The sequence below is a fragment of the Corapipo altera genome, unplaced genomic scaffold (genome assembly GCF_003945725.1).
Source record: "Corapipo altera isolate COAL_440 unplaced genomic scaffold, ASM394572v1 53, whole genome shotgun sequence".
Taxonomy (NCBI): Eukaryota; Metazoa; Chordata; class Aves; order Passeriformes; family Pipridae; genus Corapipo; species Corapipo altera.
The window spans coordinates 407,583-429,168 of NW_020884900.1; the positions used below are offsets into that span (position 1 = coordinate 407,583).

The 21,586-nt window shown below is 39.8% G+C and overlaps 1 long non-coding RNA gene across 1 annotated transcript in view; it reads right to left on the reverse strand.

Moving 5' to 3' along the window:
- Positions 1-21,586, reverse strand: part of LOC113950142 — a 147,665-nt gene that overhangs the window by 74,956 nt on the left and 51,123 nt on the right. The window lies entirely within an intron of this gene.

The window sequence follows — 21,586 nt, forward strand, 5'->3', positions numbered from 1 at the left end:
GTTACACTTCTTGTATATTATGAGAATTTTTATCTATTTATCTAATCAATAAGAAATGAGTAGTTACTATGGCAATTTCTACACTACAAGGTACTTGTGCTGCAGTAGAGTATGTTCTAGAAGGACAAATACACTTGCCACTCTGTTATGTAAATTTTTGCACCTTTTACAGTGTTACTGTACAGTGTGTAGGCTTGAGAAAGGTGAGAAGGAAAAAACGAGTTAAAATATAGTGGTGGTTATAAAGGACAGCTTGGGAATTCTTGAGTGTCACTAATAGATGCCAGGTGAGAACAATCCACAAACATTCAAACAAATCAAGCAGCGATTTTGCAGATCTTTATTTGAAATCATATATAATGAAACTAAGATTTCAGTATACTAAGATTTCAGTATTGCACGTCATTTTGATTATCTTCCTCAAAGGTAAAACTAATGGGGCTAGAGAGTAGTCTCCTTTATACCACTATCAATTTATACTAATATTGGTTTCAAAGGATAGCAATGCACTGTAGTAACCAGGGCTGATTACAATGGATGCATTCCCTTCCAGCACAATATTCCATAACCCTGTAGGGCTTGCTGACACTTACACAGAACAAGCATAAAACTTCACTCTCAAGATACAGAATACTACAATAAAAGTGCAGGGTTCTTTTAAAGGTTTTGAAAATAATTGATCACAATCATCTTTATGAAATTCACGGAGAAAGTACATATGCCTCCCATAAAATATTTATCACAACTCCATCACGTTATGTTTTGAAGTTGTTTTTTTTCCCCTACACCTCTTCTCAAAATATTATAACTTTTCAGATATTAGAACAAATGGGAAGTGGCAAATGCCGAGGAGAAACCTAAAAACACTACAGAGGTGGGCAGTTCCCTTTGAGAGGTCTGACAGGGAGAGATGCCATGGCTGCACGCAGAGACAAATTAAAGCTCACCACAACTGCTGAAGATGGACCAATGATTGTAGCAAAAAAGATTTTTGGGAGAGAAGCCTGGGTAAACTAGCATGTGGACAACTTCAGATTAGAGAAAAAGGGACACACAAATGCAGGACACTTTGAAACAGCCATTAACTTCTCCCATAATCCATACACATACATGGAGAAGTTACAAGTGTGCCTGTTTCTGACAAATACATATTCAGATTTTGACACCTTTTTTTCCAAATGAACAGTGCTGAGAACTGAAAGCTAATGTGACTAAAGTACTGGGTCCTTTCCCATAGGATTTAGATACAACTGTATTTTCCTTCATAAAATATTACTGACTCTAAAGTTACATTACAGAGAAAAAAATAATTCCTACATAAGAAGGCTCTGGGACTCGCTGTAGTAGCAAAGACATGTCCCAAAACCCTCACAGGTGGAATATAATTAAAAGAAGCAATAAGTATAACCCACAATATCATGTAGGTTCAAAAGAGATCTTTGAAGTGGGACAATGCCTTTGAAATCTGAGAAGAATTAAATAGAGACCTTACATCAAAGGACAATAAACTTGGGTAAATCTTGTGAAAGCTGGGAAGTTAAGTGATAGTTGTGTATCACAGGCCAAGCAAACATTGAGGTAATGTATAATCATGCAGACAGAAATCCAAAGCTCTAACATTGCACAAAAGAAAAACTTAAATTAGAAGGTGTGCCTAGCAAGCTTACCCTAACACACCATCATAAGGAGCATACTAAGAGGCAGGGCTGCTCTTGGAGAGGACACTCATCCTTCACACTCTGCCTGCAGCCAATGTATCACAATAGCCAACCTTTAGCCACTTGAAATTAAAACTATGTCTGGATACAGTTTTCTAGGACTTTTGAAAGGACTCACAATTGGACAAGAAGGGTGTTTAAAAGGGCTCTTTGTTTTCTCCTGACTGTGTTACCTCAACAGCACACCCATCAGATGATTTCAAGTCCATTTCCTTATTAAAATAGACCAGCTACATCATTTTTTCCACTGCAGAAAGAGGGCATGAAACACAAGGAGACGGGCCCAGAGACAGTCAACATCATAAAACTAGACTTGGAAAAGCCTTTATTCTCACCTCTCAGAGGTTTACTGAGATCCTTAAAGCCACAGAGCAATTCCTCAGAAAATACCACATAACACAGCTACCAATATCATAGTTCAGAAGTTAGTCAAGAACATAGAAGAGAAGATTTCACTGTTTCATGCAGAAAAACTTTAAGGTTCGTGTTTTAAAGGTCTGTGTCTGTAGATGGAGTAGCTTACAGCAAGCCTCTTAACTTGAATCAGGTGACCAGGGCAAGTCTGATACCTCCTTTGAAAAAAATCTTCAGCTGATCACATTTTAATTTGCACCAAATGTTTCTGTGTCTGCCTCCATGCCATTCATCCTACACAGAATGTCTTACAGCAAGTTGTCCTTTAGCTCTGCAGCCAAGGTTAAAGCAGTGAAAATGGAAAAAAATGTGGCCTGTAAGGAAACACAACAGGAACTGACAACACATCTAGGCTACTTTTTGAGAAGTGGCTTTTCCATGGAAGTGTTTCCAATAACGAACTTCAGCAAATTTCCATTTTGCTATTTAAGGAGTCTGTTGCTGTGGTTTCAACAGGGTGCAATAGCACCAACTATTCACATCACATGAAAACCAAACCTTTTTAGAAGAGCAACTTCACTGTACTGCATTGAGAGAACTGCTGCCTACCAGGAACTAGAAATTACCCTGGAAGCATGAAGCAACAGTATTTTCCCATAGAAAGCTTTAAAAAAAAGGTCTGAAGCATGTCGGCCACTCTTGGGTCTCCGGGATAGTATAACCAAGACAGAGCATAAAACATGTGCTGTTGTTACAAAACACAATGAGCTCTCCAGTTTCAGTATTTTGTACACCCTAGCCTCCCATTATCTAATTTCTATTGTGTAGTGTCCTATTTATGGACTTCAGACTCCATACTGAAGTATTGTCATCAGAAACAATTGTTTCTGCTTGCACTACTTCCTTACCGGAGACTGATACAGCCCTCACACTCTTAAGGAGAAAACCAAACAAATAACTAACAACCCAACCCCACAACACATAAACCACACTTTCCCTGTTTGATGAGGAGTTTACAAAACAGCTATCATAAGCACCTTGCAAGATCATAGGTCTAAGCAGAAGCAAAGACAATGTTAAACATTTTGGAAGGACTTACAGGTAAAGATTTCATAAGGGTAGCTGGATTGTACAGTGTTAATTTTCCAAATGTACAGGGGCCTCCAGCAGCTAATCTAGGAATCATATTCCAGACTCTAAGTCCACAAATTAAAAAGACTCCTTTTGGAAGAATAACCGAATCAGGGGTAGCATGTATCTGGTAAGGAACCTCTTCCTTGCACCAGAAACTGCTTTTTCTTCATTGGTCCATCTCTGACAGGACTCCTTCCATCCTACATATGGCAAATCCATTGCCACAAAACATTTCACTCAAATTAGAGCATGAAAAGATTTATCCTAGATTGAGTCATTATTAACAGTTCAATGGAAAGTAGGATCTTCTCCTCTACGAGTATTTAAAAAAGAAAACAAGTAAGAAAAGAAAAAAAAGAAAAAAAAGTCATGTACTGAGTCATAGTGGCAGCAAGAGAAGTCAATTCTCTTCATTCTACCTTTCTTCTACGTCCTGAGAGATTACTCTCATCTCCTTGCTCCTACACAGCATGGTTCCAAGGAGCTGCATGGACAGGGATCCCCTATTATTTATATTTCTGAAAGATGGACCTCAAACTACAAAAAACCCTGAAAATAAAAGTGATTAAAGCCCAAGAATAACTGCATCTCACCACAGATGGGAATATTAGTTAAAGGGAATAGAAAATGCTGCACAGGCACCCTTGTCCTTGTCCTGGTGGAATCCAGTGTCACTGCTTTATTAGGAGAAGTGAATAGTCACAAGAACATGGAAGAAGGGACATCACTACAGGGACGTTTCATTCAGCTACATACAAGACATACAGCTAAACCCTCTAACTGCACATTTCAAGGGCACAGTGAGGGACCATGTGTTTTTCAAATGCTCAGTAACATTCCAGATGATTCAAGATGTTGTTTGGAAGTACTTTGCTTGGACACAAAACTATTGGAAGGAGACCACAGGCATTGGGAGGGAAGCAGGGAGAGCAGAAGGGTACTCAGAGAGTTAGAAACAGGGCACACATTTGCACCTTACTGTGGGGCAGGCAGAGGTTAACCAAAGTTAACCCCAGGGTTACTGCAATCAAATGATTCCTCTAACAACTTCAGCACAATTTTGCACAACCTCAGAGTAACATACACCTCTTCACACCACACATCTTCAGTACTGCAAAAGACAGGTAGGATTCCATCAGTTCTACTTATCATAATCTTGCTTTCAATTGTCCTGTAAAGGGGAAATCTGCTGATAATCCTTCAGGACAGACTGAAGCAGAACAAAGTCACATCAGAAGGGGTCACTTTCCTCTCTACTGCATTCAAGAAATGAATGAACCCTCCTAAAGCAGCCAACTTAGCAAATTGTGAACTACTTCTTTGTCTTTCCTTTTCTTTACTATGGGACTATATACGTTATGATTAACATAGTTCTGAGCCTACCCTGACCAAAGACATAGGAAAACTTTACAAAATAACCCGCTTTTGAATTCACAACTTCATTACCAACACAGGAGAACAGAAAATGTTCTCACCGTGTCAGAGCAGTCCATTTCCCATCTAAAAGCCCAAGAATACATACAAACACATAAGCACTTGAACTAATCTAATTCCCTGCCTACAACAGGAAGAGTTTTTACTCTCCCAAATGTCTGTTCACTAGCCCCTCCCTTCCCTCTTGCTCCTTCTGGGGCTCACCTGATGGCATTTAGCAGCTCCTTGATCCAATTCAGCAAAAGACTAAGCAACAGAGGCAGGGGAAAGGGAGGGAAAATGTGTTGCTGCACTCACTCAGCTGTGTTGCCTGACTGCCTGATGAATGACAATTCCCATAACCAAACTGGAAGAAGCCAGATCAGGAAACTGTTTCTATACTTAACTGTTGAACAACGAGGCTTGCGTTTGTTGGATCATTACTCACTTGAATCTCTCTTTTCTCTGTTGCTGATTCCCACAATATGACAGGAGGATTATCCAAGGCTATCTCTGTCCAATGCATTACACAGAACAAAACAGCAGAAAGCCCTTCAGATTTGCCTGAACTTGGAAAGAGTCCCAGAAAGGACAAACCGCAGTGGCAGGATTCTTTTCTGGTTTAAGTGGAACAAGACTATCCAAAACAGCTGCTTGCCACTGAAACAAGAGGCTGTGGGACACTGATGAGAAAATGGAACAGAGAACTGATCAAAGGGAGATGGACCCTTTCCCCAAATAGAAAACAGCACCTCTGCCAGTTTTCCACTGCTTTCCCCACTTCTCTGTATTGCCTTAATATAAAAGAGGATTGAAATCCCAGATGGTGACAGTGCAGATCTCTTTGGCCTCATCCCCTTGGGCTCTGACCACATTCGAACGTATCAGAAAAAGGAGCGATTAACTCCCACTATCAGGTTGGCTTGTGGGCAGAACAAGAAAAAATTGCATTAAATCACAATTTTAGAGACTTCAGAGAACTTTTTTTGAATCTGACTTACAGCCCCCATTTTTCTCTGCCAATTTTTACAGGATATAAACTTCTTTAGGGCTTCGTAGCTTGCCTGAATACTAAGTGATTCATCTGATTTTCTGTTTGTATATATTCATATTTTCAGCCACAGTGAGAGAAAGACAATAGAGGCTGGATATGAAGAGCACAGACACAGTTGTGTAGTCAGGCTCTTCTAAAATCATCCCAGTCTGTCAGGCCATAGTTCCAGAGTAGTCACTAGTGGCCAGCTGCCCTATGGCTATATCAAGCAGCCCCTTACGTTCAGGTAATCATGAGTTTCATTGAAGATCAGTGATCATTTCTGACAGTCATTAATTATATAAAGGGCAGGTTGTTGTGTGTCTCAGCCTCTAACTTCTCTGTTTTTGATGGAGTTTGATCTTATAATTATTCATCTGTGCAAACAGACCACTCCTCATTTGAAGGCTACAGATTCTTTGCTCAATTTCTTCATTCGAGTTCCAAGAAATGGATCTGTCACTTACTGAGCTTAATCTAACAAAATTTCTTTGTCTTGCAGTATATTGAACCAAGATTTAGCACTTGGTCTAACATCCCCAGTCTTCAGTGTGACAGCCAGTGCTATTATCATAGAAGACCAAGTCCAGACCTGGGCTCCCAGCGTTAAATAAACTATAAGTGCAAATAAAACAAGTGTTGTTATTCCTTCTCCTGAGCATCTACCAGCCAGCAATCTACCAATCTGACATATATATATATATATGTCAGCATGAATGCATGTTGAAGGGCTGTACACAATGGCAACAGCATCTTCTCCATTTCCAAGCACAGAACTTCATCTGCAGACCCAGGTGACAAAAGGGAGGGACCCTGGGGGAGAGCCTGGCAGCCAAACACAGGAGTCTCATGGACCCCTTGGTTCACTGTTAGAAAGCTGGAAGATCCAGTGTGAAGCACAGCAAGTGATGCTACATAGAAACAACTTACAGGTTTTCAGAGTGTGACAGGATGACAGACCTGTTACAACTCACAGCCATTCCTCATACTCTTTACAGCAAGAAATGGTAACCCTTGGGTGAGCTGACAGCCATGGGGATCTCCATGTATTGTTCCATGTATCATTCTTCGTATGTTAAAGCCAACTGTCAAAGATTCATGCAGTATCAAGGATGACTCGTTGATTGTTTTTCAAAGGTTTCCAACAACGTTAGTTGTCTGAGAAAAAGAACATGTGAACAATCTTCATCGTAGTGAACTGAATGAAAAAACAATGCAGTTATCAGTAAAAACAGCAAAGTGTCATGATAAGACACTTATCTCATTCAGAACATGAGATTACATCAACCACCGTACCATTTGCACCTAACCCCCATGCAACGTAATGCAGCTCAATTCAGCACACACGTAAATCTAAATGTGGCTAATCACAGCAGTCTGTCCACACAAAATGAAATGACCTGTGACTAATACAGATGGAACTGAGCATCTGTTTGGGCTGCACTCAGTTTCTCGCTGGTTAGGAAGTGAGGATGGTAAGAAAAATAGGACCCTTATGCTCAGCAAGGCTCAAAGCTCAGCAAGCTTTGAGGAAGAAATTATTTTGCCAAAAGACAAATTGTTCAATATTTTGCAAATATTGTTTTTCCCCCTGAAGGACAGTTATTTGGTTTGATATACTCCCATGATCTCCAGGGAACTACACAGAAACAAAGGTGCAGATAAAGACAGAGAGAACAGTAATGAAGTCAGATGTCCTCAGGTACTGATGATGTGCTGTCAGGTCACAAAGTAACTACGTCTAACAGCATTTTACTTAGTAGAGATATACACAGTTCAGAAGTAGAAAATCAGAGATGTCTGTTCAAAGGCCAAAAAAAGCTGTAATAGTTCATATACCATCTGAGGGTGTGGCTGAACACACAACCATGTTCTCATTAAAGACTTCAGGGAAGGTCTACAAGGTGCATTTCCTAGAGGTAGATAGTTCAGGTAGAGGAAGAGACATCAATTGTTAAAAAGACCTAATATTTCCTGAACACACATCAGTACCACTGTGAGATTGAAGCAGTATCCCCAGGTAGTCATGCACTTTGATGCTGGGGATATTAGTGACTACCTTAGGCTAGGTGATTAAACAATTATGTTTTTTCTACTTGTAGGTATTAAGCAAGAAAGAAGGTTCCCCGCCTCCTCATTATAATGCACAGAAAGTACAATGATGCTCCATATATTAACCACATGAAGACAGAAGTTCTCCATCAGCCTGCACCTCAGGAAGTCCCCCATCATCCCCACATCACCATTGGCCAATCAGAGCTCAAATCAGTCCAGCAGTTTAATTACCTAGGTAGCCTCATCTCCTCAGATGGTAAGATTGACGGGGAGATAGACAACAGGTTAGCAAAGGCATATAGTACTTTTGGAAAACTCCACAAAAGAGTATGGCGTAATAAACACTTGAAAAGTACCAAGATCAGTGTTTACAAAGCCATAGTGCTGTCTACTCTCTTATACGGTTCCGAATCATGGGTCATCTACTGCCACTACCTGCGTCTCCTAGAACGCTTCCATCAGCGCTGCCTCCGTACAATCCTAAACATCCACTGGTCAGATTATGTGACATCTGTTCTAGAACAAGCAGCAGTCACAAGTATTGAGGCCATGTTACTGAGAACGCAGCTGCGCTGGGCAGGGCACGTCTCCAGGATGAAGGACCAACCACCGCCTCCCTAAGATCTTGCTTTATGGTGAACTTGCCACCGGCTGCCGCAAGAGAGGAGCCCTGAAGAAAAGATACAAGGACTCCCTGAAACAACATCTCAGCCTTGGCCATATTGATCACCATAACTGGTCTACTCTGGCCTCAAATCGGGAGGCCTGGAGACACACCATCTATAATGCAGCTGTCTCCTTTGAGAACACACGCAGGATCACTCTCGAGGAGAAAAGACAAAGCAGAATATACCATCTAAGGAGTCTTTCTGCTGTGCCTTTTGCAATCGGATATGTCTATCTCGTATTGGCCTCATTAGCCACCAGCGTGCCTGTAACAAATGTGGATAGAGCCTTCCTAAATCTTCGTTCGCAAAGCCTAGCCATGATATTAACCACATAAAGCAGCCTTAGGAAGCAACTACAGATCCTGTGACAAATGCATGTTATGCCAGAGACAAGGTCTAGCTCAGCAGACTTTTCCTTTTCTGAGCCATACTGAGCAAATGGCCCTTGCCAAAGTGTCTGGGGAGTAATGACCTCACACCTCTTCAAGCTGCACATGCATAAATGTGGATGTGAAGAGAGAGGACTGGGATGGGTTGAAATTCATACCAACATCAAAGTTTGTTCAAGCGGGAACTAGCAATGAGGACAGACGACTTCAACCATGCAAGACCTCTGCTTTCTAAGGCCAGGAACAGAAAGAAATGTCCTAGAGCATCTGAGCTGGATAAACTGTTTTCCAGTACTCTTCTGAATAAAATATAGTGAAATGATGCCTCAAGAGAAACTGAGATGTAGATTGAGTACCAGCCAATAGTATATGTTTATAAGCAACAGCCTGATTAAGCCGAAGAATTCTTTTTGGATGTTTTTGTTGTTTAAATGAGGAAGAGAGACGCTACTGGCAGCCTGCCATTGTAATGTGATATCTTGGCAGGAAAACACTTTGTGTTATATCACAACCATATGGTGGTGGAAAAGATTTTTTTTCTATTAAGTTTCTGTAATAATCTGTTCCCATTTTTAATCCAGCCTTTTGGCATAAGAAGAATGTGTTTGCTTCTCAGTTCTGTCACAAGAGTTTTTAGTATATGACTACACTTTTATACCTAATAATGGCAAACATTAAACCATCACATTTTCAGAGGTACAATTAACTCTCCTATTGTAAAAAAGGAAGATGAGCCCACTGATGGAATGGAGTTTCTGTGAAGAGTTAGCCCTGGTTTCCCATAGGATGGTACTCTTTTTTTCCTTTCCAGTGGATGAGATTACTGCCCAAATCAGCCATGATCACCCTCAGAAATGAGGTCTGGCATTCTTTAGTAACAGGGAAAACAGGAAGATGTGTGGGAAGTTGTCGCTTGCATTTCCATCTTCACTGGCTCATCTCCATTTCAGGAACAGCAGCAATAAATAGATTTCCTCAGATATGTTCCTACTGCTAGTAGAAGCTCAGAGCAAGTCAATGCTGTAGGTGACTGAGTTTGTCACGCATTCTTAGGACAAGTTCCTGCTCTGGTCCAGATGACTTTCTCCCTCTTACATGTCTAGGAATCAGCAAGTAGAAACACCAGTGAATTCAAATTTTTTAGATTTGGAAGTCTACAGGGTTTGAATTTCCTGTTGGTATACGTCTTTTATCAGTGTGAGGCTACAAATGAGTTTTTGGTGTTTGCATACTCCCCAGAATCCAGCAACAAGCATGTGTTATGATGCTGCTCATGTTTCCAACTTTTGCAGTCTTCTATCTTTGCAACACAAAAACAAATAAGAGTACACAGAATTTCTTTTTCATCACCAGTAATCCAAACACTATGACAATCATCTCTGCAATCACCTTTTATTTGCTAAAGAACTGAAATACAAGATAAGACACAGAGGTACTTATCTAACAAAGCTTCCTGGAGCACAGCAAATAAACTTCCATTAAGGGTTCCTGAGGCAGATCTCTGCAGGATCCAAGTTCAGAACACATGATACCCCTGCAGCTTGCTCTTGCCCAGACAACTCTGCTGGTACTCCCAGGAGTGTGTAAAGCAGTGGATGGGTAACTGGAATGTGCTTCTTCGCTGATGTTCTTTGGCCCTCTCTGGCTATGCTGAAGTGCAGTAGTGGATTAAATAATGCCCCAAACATTTGCAGACACTGAAATGTGACCATCTATGCAGTTAGGCATACAGGATGTTTTCTGGCATGTTTCTGACCCATGCAAAACAATATTCACCCCTACAACCCCAAGGTGTGTGTTAGAGCCATGATGTTCCAGAAGCTGTCCCCAGCTGGCAGGAGGAGGCTGGGAGGACACCCAGAGAACCTCCAAGGATGCTCATATGCTGTTCTGTGCTGGCAATCCTCAAGGCCTCAATATTTGCATAATTTCTAAGAGATTTAATTTAGTAGGAAATATGTAAGCTAAGTTTACATTGATTTCAGCTATGAACTAATGTCAAGGAACAGTTGCACTCTGTGAATAAAAGCAACAAAGCCCACATTTGAATTTGCCCCAAGTCCTTCATGATATTGTTATGGTCTGGATGCCTATGAAAACCAGGTAAGAACAGAAGTACTGACCTCTGGAATGAAAAACCCAAAGGGAGGAGTTTGTGGGAAAATTATAGAAAATTTAACTGCTGTGACCTGCATGACGACAGTGCTGAAGTTCCTGCAAGAAACATTACTAGGGCAGGTACAAATATGAAGCTGTTTCAACAAATGGTCCATAACTTGCCTACATATCAGAATTCAATTTTCTCCACTTTCATACACCTTTATTGCACTTCTTGGAACATAACAACCTAAGAGGTTTCTCTTTATGGCATGGAGCATATGAATGTTATAGAAAAATATTTACAGCAAAATATTCTCAAGAATTATTATTACTGTCAGCTCTTTTGAGACACTTAGAATAACCCTGTCTTTAGGGATTTTCCTTGTTAAAAATCTCTGTGCCCCTTGATAAAGCCCTTCACACTTTAGCCAGAGAAACCATATTTTGCTAATATGATGTATTTCTGACTGACAGCATGGTTTTCAGCCTTTAAAAAGGTCCATATGCAGTAGTCAAAACATTGCATGCTTGCAGCCCTTTGGAATCTTAATTCCAAGTCTGTCTAACTTCCTGTCAAAACTTACAGAGTAAGCAGTAATCAGAAAGATCCAATGTGAGAGTCCCTTTTGCAGGATCCAATGAGACAAAGCAAAGGGGGTTATCTTCTGATTTTCCAGAGCAGAATTGCAAAACAAACACTTCAGCCTCAAAGCAACAAATCCGAATTGGTCATGGTATAGCTCAATGGAGAATAAATAACTCTGAAAAGAAAATGAGAGATGAAAGAAAGACTTGACTGTAATTTACATTTGTTAATATGGAAATTATGAAAATAAGTAAATGCTTATAAAAAGACATTAATAGAATTCACTCAGATTCACAGTTTTGATTTCTTCTTACATGTAGTCGAAGAGCTCAAGCTGCCTAAAAAAGCACCATTGTTACAGTAATGCTGATGTCTGCTCTGCCTAGTCATGAATAGCCACTCTGCCAGTGAATGTGCTCCACCAGTAAGCGCCCAGGAACACAGGTTTCCTCTACTTTGACTACCACCTGTACCTTCCAGCCAGTATCCCTTGAGTAAAGCTTTGTATTCTGCAGGCCTTATTACCAGCTCTTTCCAAACCTGTGCTTGCAAGTTAGCCACAAATAACACGGAGAGTTTGCAACTGTTCCTGTTGAGCTCAGCGGTGAAATTTGCTTAAACTTTGCTGCTCCTGGGAGTGTCACGGTGTGTGGTGTGTGGGTGCCCTTCAAAATAGCTACAGCACTAGAGCAGCCTGTGACTCCCACTGTAGAGCTCTGAAGAGGTAAACTGGTCTCTAGTCAGGTCCCAGATATAACATGAAATGCAAACCCACTTCAGAGATCACCAAATCAAGACATGGTCACTCAGAATGCCCATGTGCCCACATGCCCAGAGGATGAGCAGGCCTGGAGACAGCACAGTTACATGTCAGCACGCCTGCCTTGACAAGAGACTGATTTATTCAAACCCAACTTGTACTATGCCTAAAAGCAAGTAATTTTCTCCTTGTGTTCATTACATTCTCTCTCCTCTTTATGTGAAAATGATCGTTCTGACCTGCAGAAAAATGTTTAATTATTTCTCAGTTTCATGGTCACAGCATTAAGTTTTTTCAAAGATGTCTTACAAATTGAGAACAAAAAAAAAAAAGAAAAAAAGAAAAAACCTGTTACCTAAGAGCCTACTGAAATTCTTTAAGTCTCTGGGCATGCATTATGTATTCACCAAGTTTGCTGCTGGTGATGTAAGTTAAAAATTCTCCTGCTGGTTTTGATTACAGCTGCAGAGTCACAGATTTGAACACCAGTAGACAATCATTCTTCTGAGCCTGCACATAAATATAAAATGTTTCCTTTTTCTTTATCACATAAACCTTCCACTATGATTACTTCAAAATAAATTCCTGTTTTCTTCAGATTTTCTCCACTTATCGTGTTACAATTAACAAAATGTATTCCATCCAACAAAGCTATGTTATTTGCATATTCAAAGGTCACCATATAGGTTAAAGTTATTTAACTATGAAAGAGATGATAATTTTGCAATCTTTTTACATGCAGATAAAATACAAAATTACCTCTGGGTTTTTAATTTGCACATTTACAGACACATGATAAAGAGTTTTACGATAATGGTATAAGCAGCATAACGAACTTTCAATTAGGCTGTGACAGCTCTTCCCTCTAGTCTTTGCATTGTCATTTTATTATTTAAAACACTGTCATCTCTTTAAGGCAGCAACAAAGAATTTTACTTACTACACGGATACTTTGGAACCACAGTGGCAGCTTCTCCCAGGAGTGCTGCCTCGGCGTGTCAGCTCGTGTGTGCATGGTGTGGCATTGCAACCTCTCCTTGCCAAGGGTGGGACAGAGATGGGCGTAGATGAATTATATCAACAGACCATCAGGTTTTATGAGTGTTCCTACCACTGAACAGTCCAGATCAGAGCAGTGATAAATTGCAAAGAAAAGTCCTGTGTGTTGCTATACACCCTTGTGGTGTTTGTTTTGGTTTTTTTTACTTTATTTCATATTGAATTTTTACAAACACAATAAAAATCCTTCTGGACATTAAACCTAAATTATTCCTGGCAAAAGCAATGCTCACTGAATTCCCTATGAAATGGTAACAAAGTGAAATTCTTCCCCCATCTAAGAAGTTCTTGGCATACCTTAGAGGAAATTAGATGCCTCAGCACGACACTTCATCCACCTAAGGTAATAAATCAATACAGCTGAGCTAATCCTGAGTCCAATCCATTTCAAAGTTACCCTTTTCTCAACACCATGATCACAAACCAATCCAACCTCTTAAAATGAACAAGCAGAGGACAAACATTTCTTAATATCATCAGTTACTCCAAAGTCAGTTGCTGTGACTATTTCCTATTTGTGTTGAAAGCCAGCCATGACAAAATCACATTTTGTTTCATTCTCAATTGTCTGCACTTTTAAACCAGGGAGTAATTGATTACAACAAACCAATTTCTATAATTCTGTATGTCTAACCAAAGCCTGCGACTGGAACTTGAAAATTCCTAGAGACACGAGCACTAAAAAATATTAAAATTATGGGAATTTAATGAAAAATAAGTTGCTACAAGCTTCCAGAAATTGACATTACTTATTGAAAATCACAGGTAATTTTACATCTCAGCTGACTGCAATAGATTGCAGCCATTTCTGGACATAACTGATGTAACAATATTGCACACCAATGGTAAATCCTTACAAATGGACCAATTTTGAAGGGTGTAATCAGTAGGCCACACAAAGCAACAGCCAAAGCAACAGCCAAATTACTTCTCCCTCAAGCACTCTGAACAGAAAAGAAAGGTGAGATACACATATAGGCATAGGAACCCCTCTGGGAAAATCACAATAACATATGACTACAAGGGGTCTAGAATAGCTGTTGAACTCTTCTACTGTCAAAGGCCTTACCCTCTTTAACATGTGTCTTCCTCATCTTCATTTGCCATGAATCCCATCTGGCCTGGGACATGGACAGGTCAACAGGTTACACAGTAAAAGAACCCTTTCTTTACCTCATCTTGAGACACCTTAAAGGATCTCTGCACCTTCTGAGATTCATGTAATTTTTTTTTTTTTTCTCTGTTGTAGATTGGTTTATAGGGCAGGAGAGGAAGAGGCAAATGCAAGTCACAAATGCAAGTGTCCTAATTGTACAGAATACAGGTACATGCTGTTCCCCCCCCATAGTAGCTGCCCCCTTCAAAAAAAAAAAGAAGGTTCAAATTAGTAGTACAAACCACACAATCTTAGAGTTAGAATGCAATTTTTCAAGACTCTTACTAGAGGAAAAAAACCCACATACCTTCAGGGCTGGAAATGAGAACCCCATTGACAATGTTACAATAGGAAAACCAAATGCCATGCATTTAAAAGACTGTTTAGAAAGACATGAAGAATTTAGAAGTGTGGTGCCCCTAAGGCTGCATGAGAAGAAGTGAGTTAATATTGACTGAAGAGGAAGTCTTCAGGTGGATTTAAACTTTTTAGAAGTTGATAAAAATGAGAAGCTTGGTAATGTGCATTTCTCTCCCTGATTTCACCTGGAAGTGGTTGTATGAGAAGGACTACAAAAACCTTCAATTTTTATTTCATATCAAAAAAGGCTTCAAATCATGTTCTGGAGAACTGGAGGACTTTGGTCAAGATTAAACTGCCACTGTAGTCCAGAAGAAGACTGTATTTTGCAGGTGAGAAACTTGCTTGGACTGACCCTTTACAAAGTTTGATACAACACTGAAGCTCAAACTAACCATGTTAAAATGTCTGAATTTTAAAATAACTTCTTATCTTTCTGTTACTGTTACACGTAGGACAGAATTCACAGTCTAACTAAATTTTTGTGCATGCAAAATACAGGGGAGCTATGGAACCACCAAGTTGCTTTCAGTAATTCATCCTGAAAATCCTGCCTCCAGTTAGTGCTTTACTGAAGAAAGCACCTTGAAGCCAAACTCTAGCCATTGATGTAAAGGAAGAAAAGAGCAGTGAAAGGTGGTTTGCAAACAATGTGCAGTTGGAAGCGCGAGAAGCTTAAGGACTTAGAAATGTTATTGGTCATAAAATTATTCAGCACTTTTAAACTATCCAGCTACAATATTAGTCTTGGTAACCTTCCTTGACAATGACTTTACTGAGTTACCAGACACTGAATAAAAGTAGTATTTCCTTTTATTGCATCCACGTTTATTCTATCTAATATCATTAAGTTCACATATTATAAGTAAGAACAAAGAAGGATTTGTTTTCACTATACATTTGTGATCTTGATGCAAATTTTTTTTTTAATTCAACACATTCTTTGTCCTAAATCCTTGCCATCCTGCCCAACTGTATGCCTCTTCAGAATAAACAAAATAATAATAAAATAAAAAATAAATTGCAGGAGGCACAGAAGTTGACACTTAGTCTCCTCCTAGGATACCTGCTGTCCTGATACCCTTGTCTCCATCCTGAGATATGAAAGGCTCTTTGAATTACACTATAAAATGAGCTGTGTGCCTGAGTGGCGGAATAAAAAAGACCCACTCTTCACCAAACTGTTTACCAGCCTACACTAAGGAGTAACCAAGGCTACTGGATGGAACTTCAAGAAAATCTTTTAATACTCAATTTGACAAAGAAATTGAAGTTTTAGGCTAGCTCTCCAGAAATTCATGCCAGATTCAGAAACATTTCGGCTTTAGAAAAAGGAAAAAGAACACACAAGAAAACAAGACTTGTGTGATCATGCTATGCAAACGTTTGCGTCCCTCACTGCCACTGTTTACTCCCCCTAATAACTTGGACAACCAGTAGGCAATGTTAATTGCCTGGCACAGCAACAGCAACTGAACTCAAAAATTCCTACAAGTTCCATGAAAACAAACAGCAAGCTAAAGGAGGGAGATCATTTTAGTGCACACACTAAGGGGACCTCTGACTGCACTGGTAGGTACCAACAGCTGTATGTGAGCTGCACATGAGCTTCGATCACAACTCACACCCTGTTCAACACCCAAGCACCGAAACCCAGAGCAATGAGTCCTGTGAGTTCTGCCACTTTCAGAATGGAAATCAACACACAGAAAAAGAAAACCAATTCTTCCAACATCTTCAGCACCCAATGGCTAAGCTCCGTGTGGGGAAGGATGGAGGAAATCCCAGCTCGTCACTGCCTGAAGTAGCCAGTAGTGCATAGTGAAGGAAAGGCATTTTAGTCATTGCTCTAACCTAAATCAGAAGGAAAATTCTTATCCCAACCCCATAAGAGATTAGCCAAAGAGAAGTGACACAGAGGTGTGTTATTGCACAGAATCCCCACAGAGCCCCAGCTCATGTGTTGCTCTTTGCTCAAGCCATTGCATCACCCAACAGCTGGTCCTGATCAGGTACTATCTGTACACTAAACCAAAGCACATTTTCCAGCAAAGAAAATGAATATTTTATTCTCTTAATGCATAGAAGTACTTTTCTCTCTGTATCTTATAAGTACTTCTGAATTTCAGCTACTTTTACATTTATTTTAAATCCTCTGCCTCCAGGTCATTTGTTGAATCTTAGAGAGATTTTGGAGCAACTTTACAAAGTTATTTTTCTCTTTTAATGAAGTCACTCTTCTTTTTTATTGTACCTTCACTTGAACATTTTTATAATACAATAGAAAGACAAAAGAATCCTGTACTTAAGTGCTCTGTTTGTGTTACAGAACTATACTCTCGCCTTTCTTAACCTGACTGCACATCAGTGCTGCAGAGCTGGATGCAGGAGGGCACAAAGCATTGGCTTAGGACAGGCTTTTTAGACACTGAGGACTGAGGGCCGGGCTGTACACAGAGACTCACCCTGGAAAAGGAACCAGACAGAAAAAATGCTGCCAGTTGCACTCAAAAGCAAATTTCCCAGAAAAAAACCATAATTCAGAACTGGAAAAAGGGCAAAAAGATCTTGGAAAAAGGCAGAGTTCCTTCATTCTGACAGGGAGATTGTGGTTGCAACTTCCTCCCATGTCTTCCCCCTTAGAACAGTGAAAGGTTTTCCATGTGCCCAGGACTGAAGTGATGGGAATATGGAGCCACTAAAAGGCTCCAGAGATTAGCTATGGAAGAAGGAAAAAGTAGAAGATACAGCATTTTGTTTACAACTTTTCCCAGCATTATTCCTTCAGGAGAAGGAGGAGTCTTTTTTGGAGTGTGGATGGAAGAGTAAGTGGAAGGCATTGTGAGTCAGATCAGATGAAGATTTTTCTTGCCAAGCTTTCCATTGAGCTTTCTGAAGCCATGGCATTGCAAACAACATTCCTCTTGGGCCTCAGTTTCCCAGCTGGAAAAAGACATCTTGTTTCATGAAAGCTGAAAGATGGCTGTTATTTGGTGTGGGTCCTTACAAATAAGCATCAAGGAGTGGGAGGTTCTGGGCAGACAACAGTCTGTGAAAAACAGATATTATCATGTCTCAGTGCTGAGAATGTGTTATTTCTCAAGAACCATAACCACTAGAGCTTAAAACTCTCCCAAATCTTATTTCTAGTTAAGTATGAAAGTTTAACATTTGAAAGATTCTTATGGATATAAAACAATCTGAAAAGTAACTTTTTAATGCGGAAAAGCTCTAATTCTGAGTTTATTTTTTTAATGTGGGTGGAAAAAAGGATGTATTTGTCCATATCAAGAGGTTCCCTGTGCTACACTATACTAGGAACAACTCATAGCACTTTTAACTCCTTTCCCATGCTGTGGTAACAATGGCCTAAATCCTGAGAGTCCTCACAGAGCTGAGCCTCTCAGAGTATTCAGCGGGAAGAAGGGAATACATGAACCTTGGTTGCAAGGGTCCTTGGAGCAATGATATCAGATCCCAGAAGGCTTCCAATAACACAAGCAAGACAACTGGTATGCAGCATTCTGTCCAGAAACCTGGCATTTTGGTCAAAGTTTCCTGAAACTCAAATAGTTTCCATGAAACATTCAACTGTGAGTAAATTTATGTTGTCTGATGAAATCCATTTAAGTAAGACGGGGCTTGCTATTGCAGCAGGAGGCTCAGCTGAAAAGAGTGGGGACGTGGGGGCACTGAAGTAACATCTTTGCTCTGAGGGTTAGAAGAAGCCCCGTGCTCTCCAGGTAGGAATATTTGTAGGTGCACTTTACATAAATCCATCTGATTTGTCTCTCCATCATCTCATGTTCTATCTGCAGGAGAAGACAGACTGGCCAAAGGAGCCAAATGCCATTTAGAACAATCACCAGTGTTAGCACAGGCTTTGAAGGGAAGTTGTTTCATGAAAGTTACCATAAACCTAACTCCCTACCCAGCTCAATTGCTACTAAAATGTGGTTCTCAAGCAAGTAACCTAAAGCGAATGGAACAAAATAATCAGAATTTAGAACTGAAAGGAGTTAGTTTACTAATCAAGCACAAAACACTGACATTCCAAAAACCAAACACACATAATTCAGTATCAGATCTCCTGAATAATACTGAAGGCTTCATTGCCTAAGCATATTTATAGGCTCTAAGATGTGTATTGAGTTTCAGACTTTGGCAGTATTTTCCAAGGCTCCCGGGAAATACACTTCCCATGTCCTAATCCACACCCTGTTGATTGTTATTGCTGTTTTAAATGGTACAGACTAAACAAACTGACAACAGATCAAATTTAACAGGAAATGTTGATTTTGAAACTGCAGCAAATCATCCTCTAAATGCAAAATCAGTATGTCTAACATTAATCTATTAGTATCCTTAGCACATTAAATAAGAACAGTAGGAGCTGGTCTAATTTTTACTATCTTTTCCTTCTTTTTTTCGAACTAGGGGCATGTATTTTAAAAGATACAAACTCTTAGAAAGTGTAAATGAAGAGTAATTGAAACACAGAAGTAATTTGGCAGTATTACATCACTGGATACCTGCATTCACATCACCAGTTGACAGAATCCTCTCAACTTCTAGATAATTAATCTATTGCATTATTAAAAAAACCTGTAATTTAAAATCATTTTCTTTGTTTGTAAACCAACTTCCATGTACAATCCCTGAAAAAGCCTTAATTATCTGTAGAGCTTTCAGGGATAACACAAACCAGAAAGTCCTACCTCCTTTTTAGAATTCTGGTTTATTTTCCACCATGCATAGCTCACACTCAGATATGTGTGAACTCTCCTTTAAGCAAAAGCCTCTCTTTAAGGTGTGCTGCATGACCAAATACTCAGAAAAGCACACTGATGACTAGCAATCATTGTGTGCTATCATTTTCCCCACAAAAATAAGTCGGAGCAAAGGTTGTTTCTCATATTTGAAGCTGATAATATCTAATGAGCATCCTCAGCAACAGGCACTGATAACCACACTCTTTACTACGGAATAAAATTCTACATCAAGAGAGCCCAGGGAAAGCACATAATTTCTTTCTTCATGAACCAGTATGTGATAGATAAAAAATAATTCTAAAAGGCACTTAGAAACTTTGCTTTCAGATGCAGTATTTTGCCTTGACAACTGAGCCTTCTGAAGGGAAATTTCTGGAGTGAATATGGCTGAAATTAGCAGCTGAAATGATTACGGGAAACATGCTTGTCCCTTAGGGGTTCAGATCCCATCAGTACCTGCTGTAGTTGCTCCGGAATGACCTCATCATTAAAGATTAAACTCTTGCTGTGGCAGCACATTGTCTCCTAGATTGAGTTTGGTTATTCCTTTGCAGTTGATACGCCTTTTCGTAGCCTGCATTAATACCCCTACACGGGGCAATGCTGCTTGGCAATGGCATTCAAGAATGATCTATATGTACTGGGTTTTAACCCTGGGCTAACTACTTTCCAGCTGGAGCTTTGGCTCACAGCAGGACCACAGCAGCAGTTCTTTCAGAAACTGGTTCAGTGGTTCCCCTGGATGATGCTTTAGTTTCAAGATCTACATCAGCTTTTGCTGTTCAGAATGACATCTCAATTCTCTGATAGAGACTACACAGTGTTCATGGGTATCCATTTCTTCAGTTCCCTTGATGGCAATCTCATACGTCCTTGTACTGGAGGCTTTCTTGGTGAAGAAAGCATTATCCAAATGTTCTGGCTGTGCCCTCTCACTACATAGTAGGTACAAAGGGCAAATGATTTCTTGAACTTTTATTCTACCACACTGGTTGGCTGAGCTTGTCATTGCTGCACATTCTGCACTCAAGACTTTATCACAGAAGAACCAGCTCAAAGGAGAGAGGAAGAAAAGGAGTGGGTTTTGGGGTTTTTTTCCATTAAAATACACCGTTTTAAAAGAGTTATAAATATCTGTAGTGACTGTTTTGTAAAATAAAAAGGGGACTCATTTGTCTAGTACTATTAAATCAGCATCAGGTTTAAGTATCTGCTGTACTGAAAGAGAACAGAGATGTATCCAATGTCAAGGCTGAGAGTGCTTCCACACAAAAAGAAGGCAATATGTTCCTCTTCAGGGAATATTGCAGTTCCCAGACTAAGGCTGGGACTACTCCATTCTAACCTGAAATTGCTTTGCTGCCCAGTGAGAAATCGTTCCTCTTCCCTTTGTGTAGATGAAAGCTTTAAAGAAAACCCTAAAAATGGAAATCTAGACTAAACTCCATTGACTCTATGTCCTGAACTGTAGCAATATCATTATAAAAACAAGAACTGGCTCTGACAGTACAAAATGGAAAGAAATTTCAATACAAAAAAACCTAAGAAGATCTTTTTCTTAAAATATATTCTCGGGAGTGTTTCAACGAGATACTACAGAGACTATCTCACACAGGTTAACAAAGCTTTAGAACAGCCAAAAGAAAAGAAAATCACTTCAAATATAATATTGAAAAAGGGAAACAGGAGCAAAGGAAATATGAATCGGTCTGTTACATGTTTGGTTAGAAACAGCTACTAAACAACTATGGAGTAAAGTTACCTTTACTATGGAGTAAAGTTACCAGCCATGCTGGCTCTGCCTCTTGCCAGCAGGATGATTGTGTACAAATCACCATCAAGATGACAACTTCACCCCTGCAAAAGTCGGGACAGCAATAACCCACACTGCCTTTTTGATACCCAACAGAAGTGTAATCCTGTTCCTCTCAGGAAAGCAGCTTCCTTCATTTAAACAATACCATGTTTGATCACTCTTTTATATCTCCTAGGCCTTTTTGAATTGCCAGCTGTGAATCAGACTCCAGGC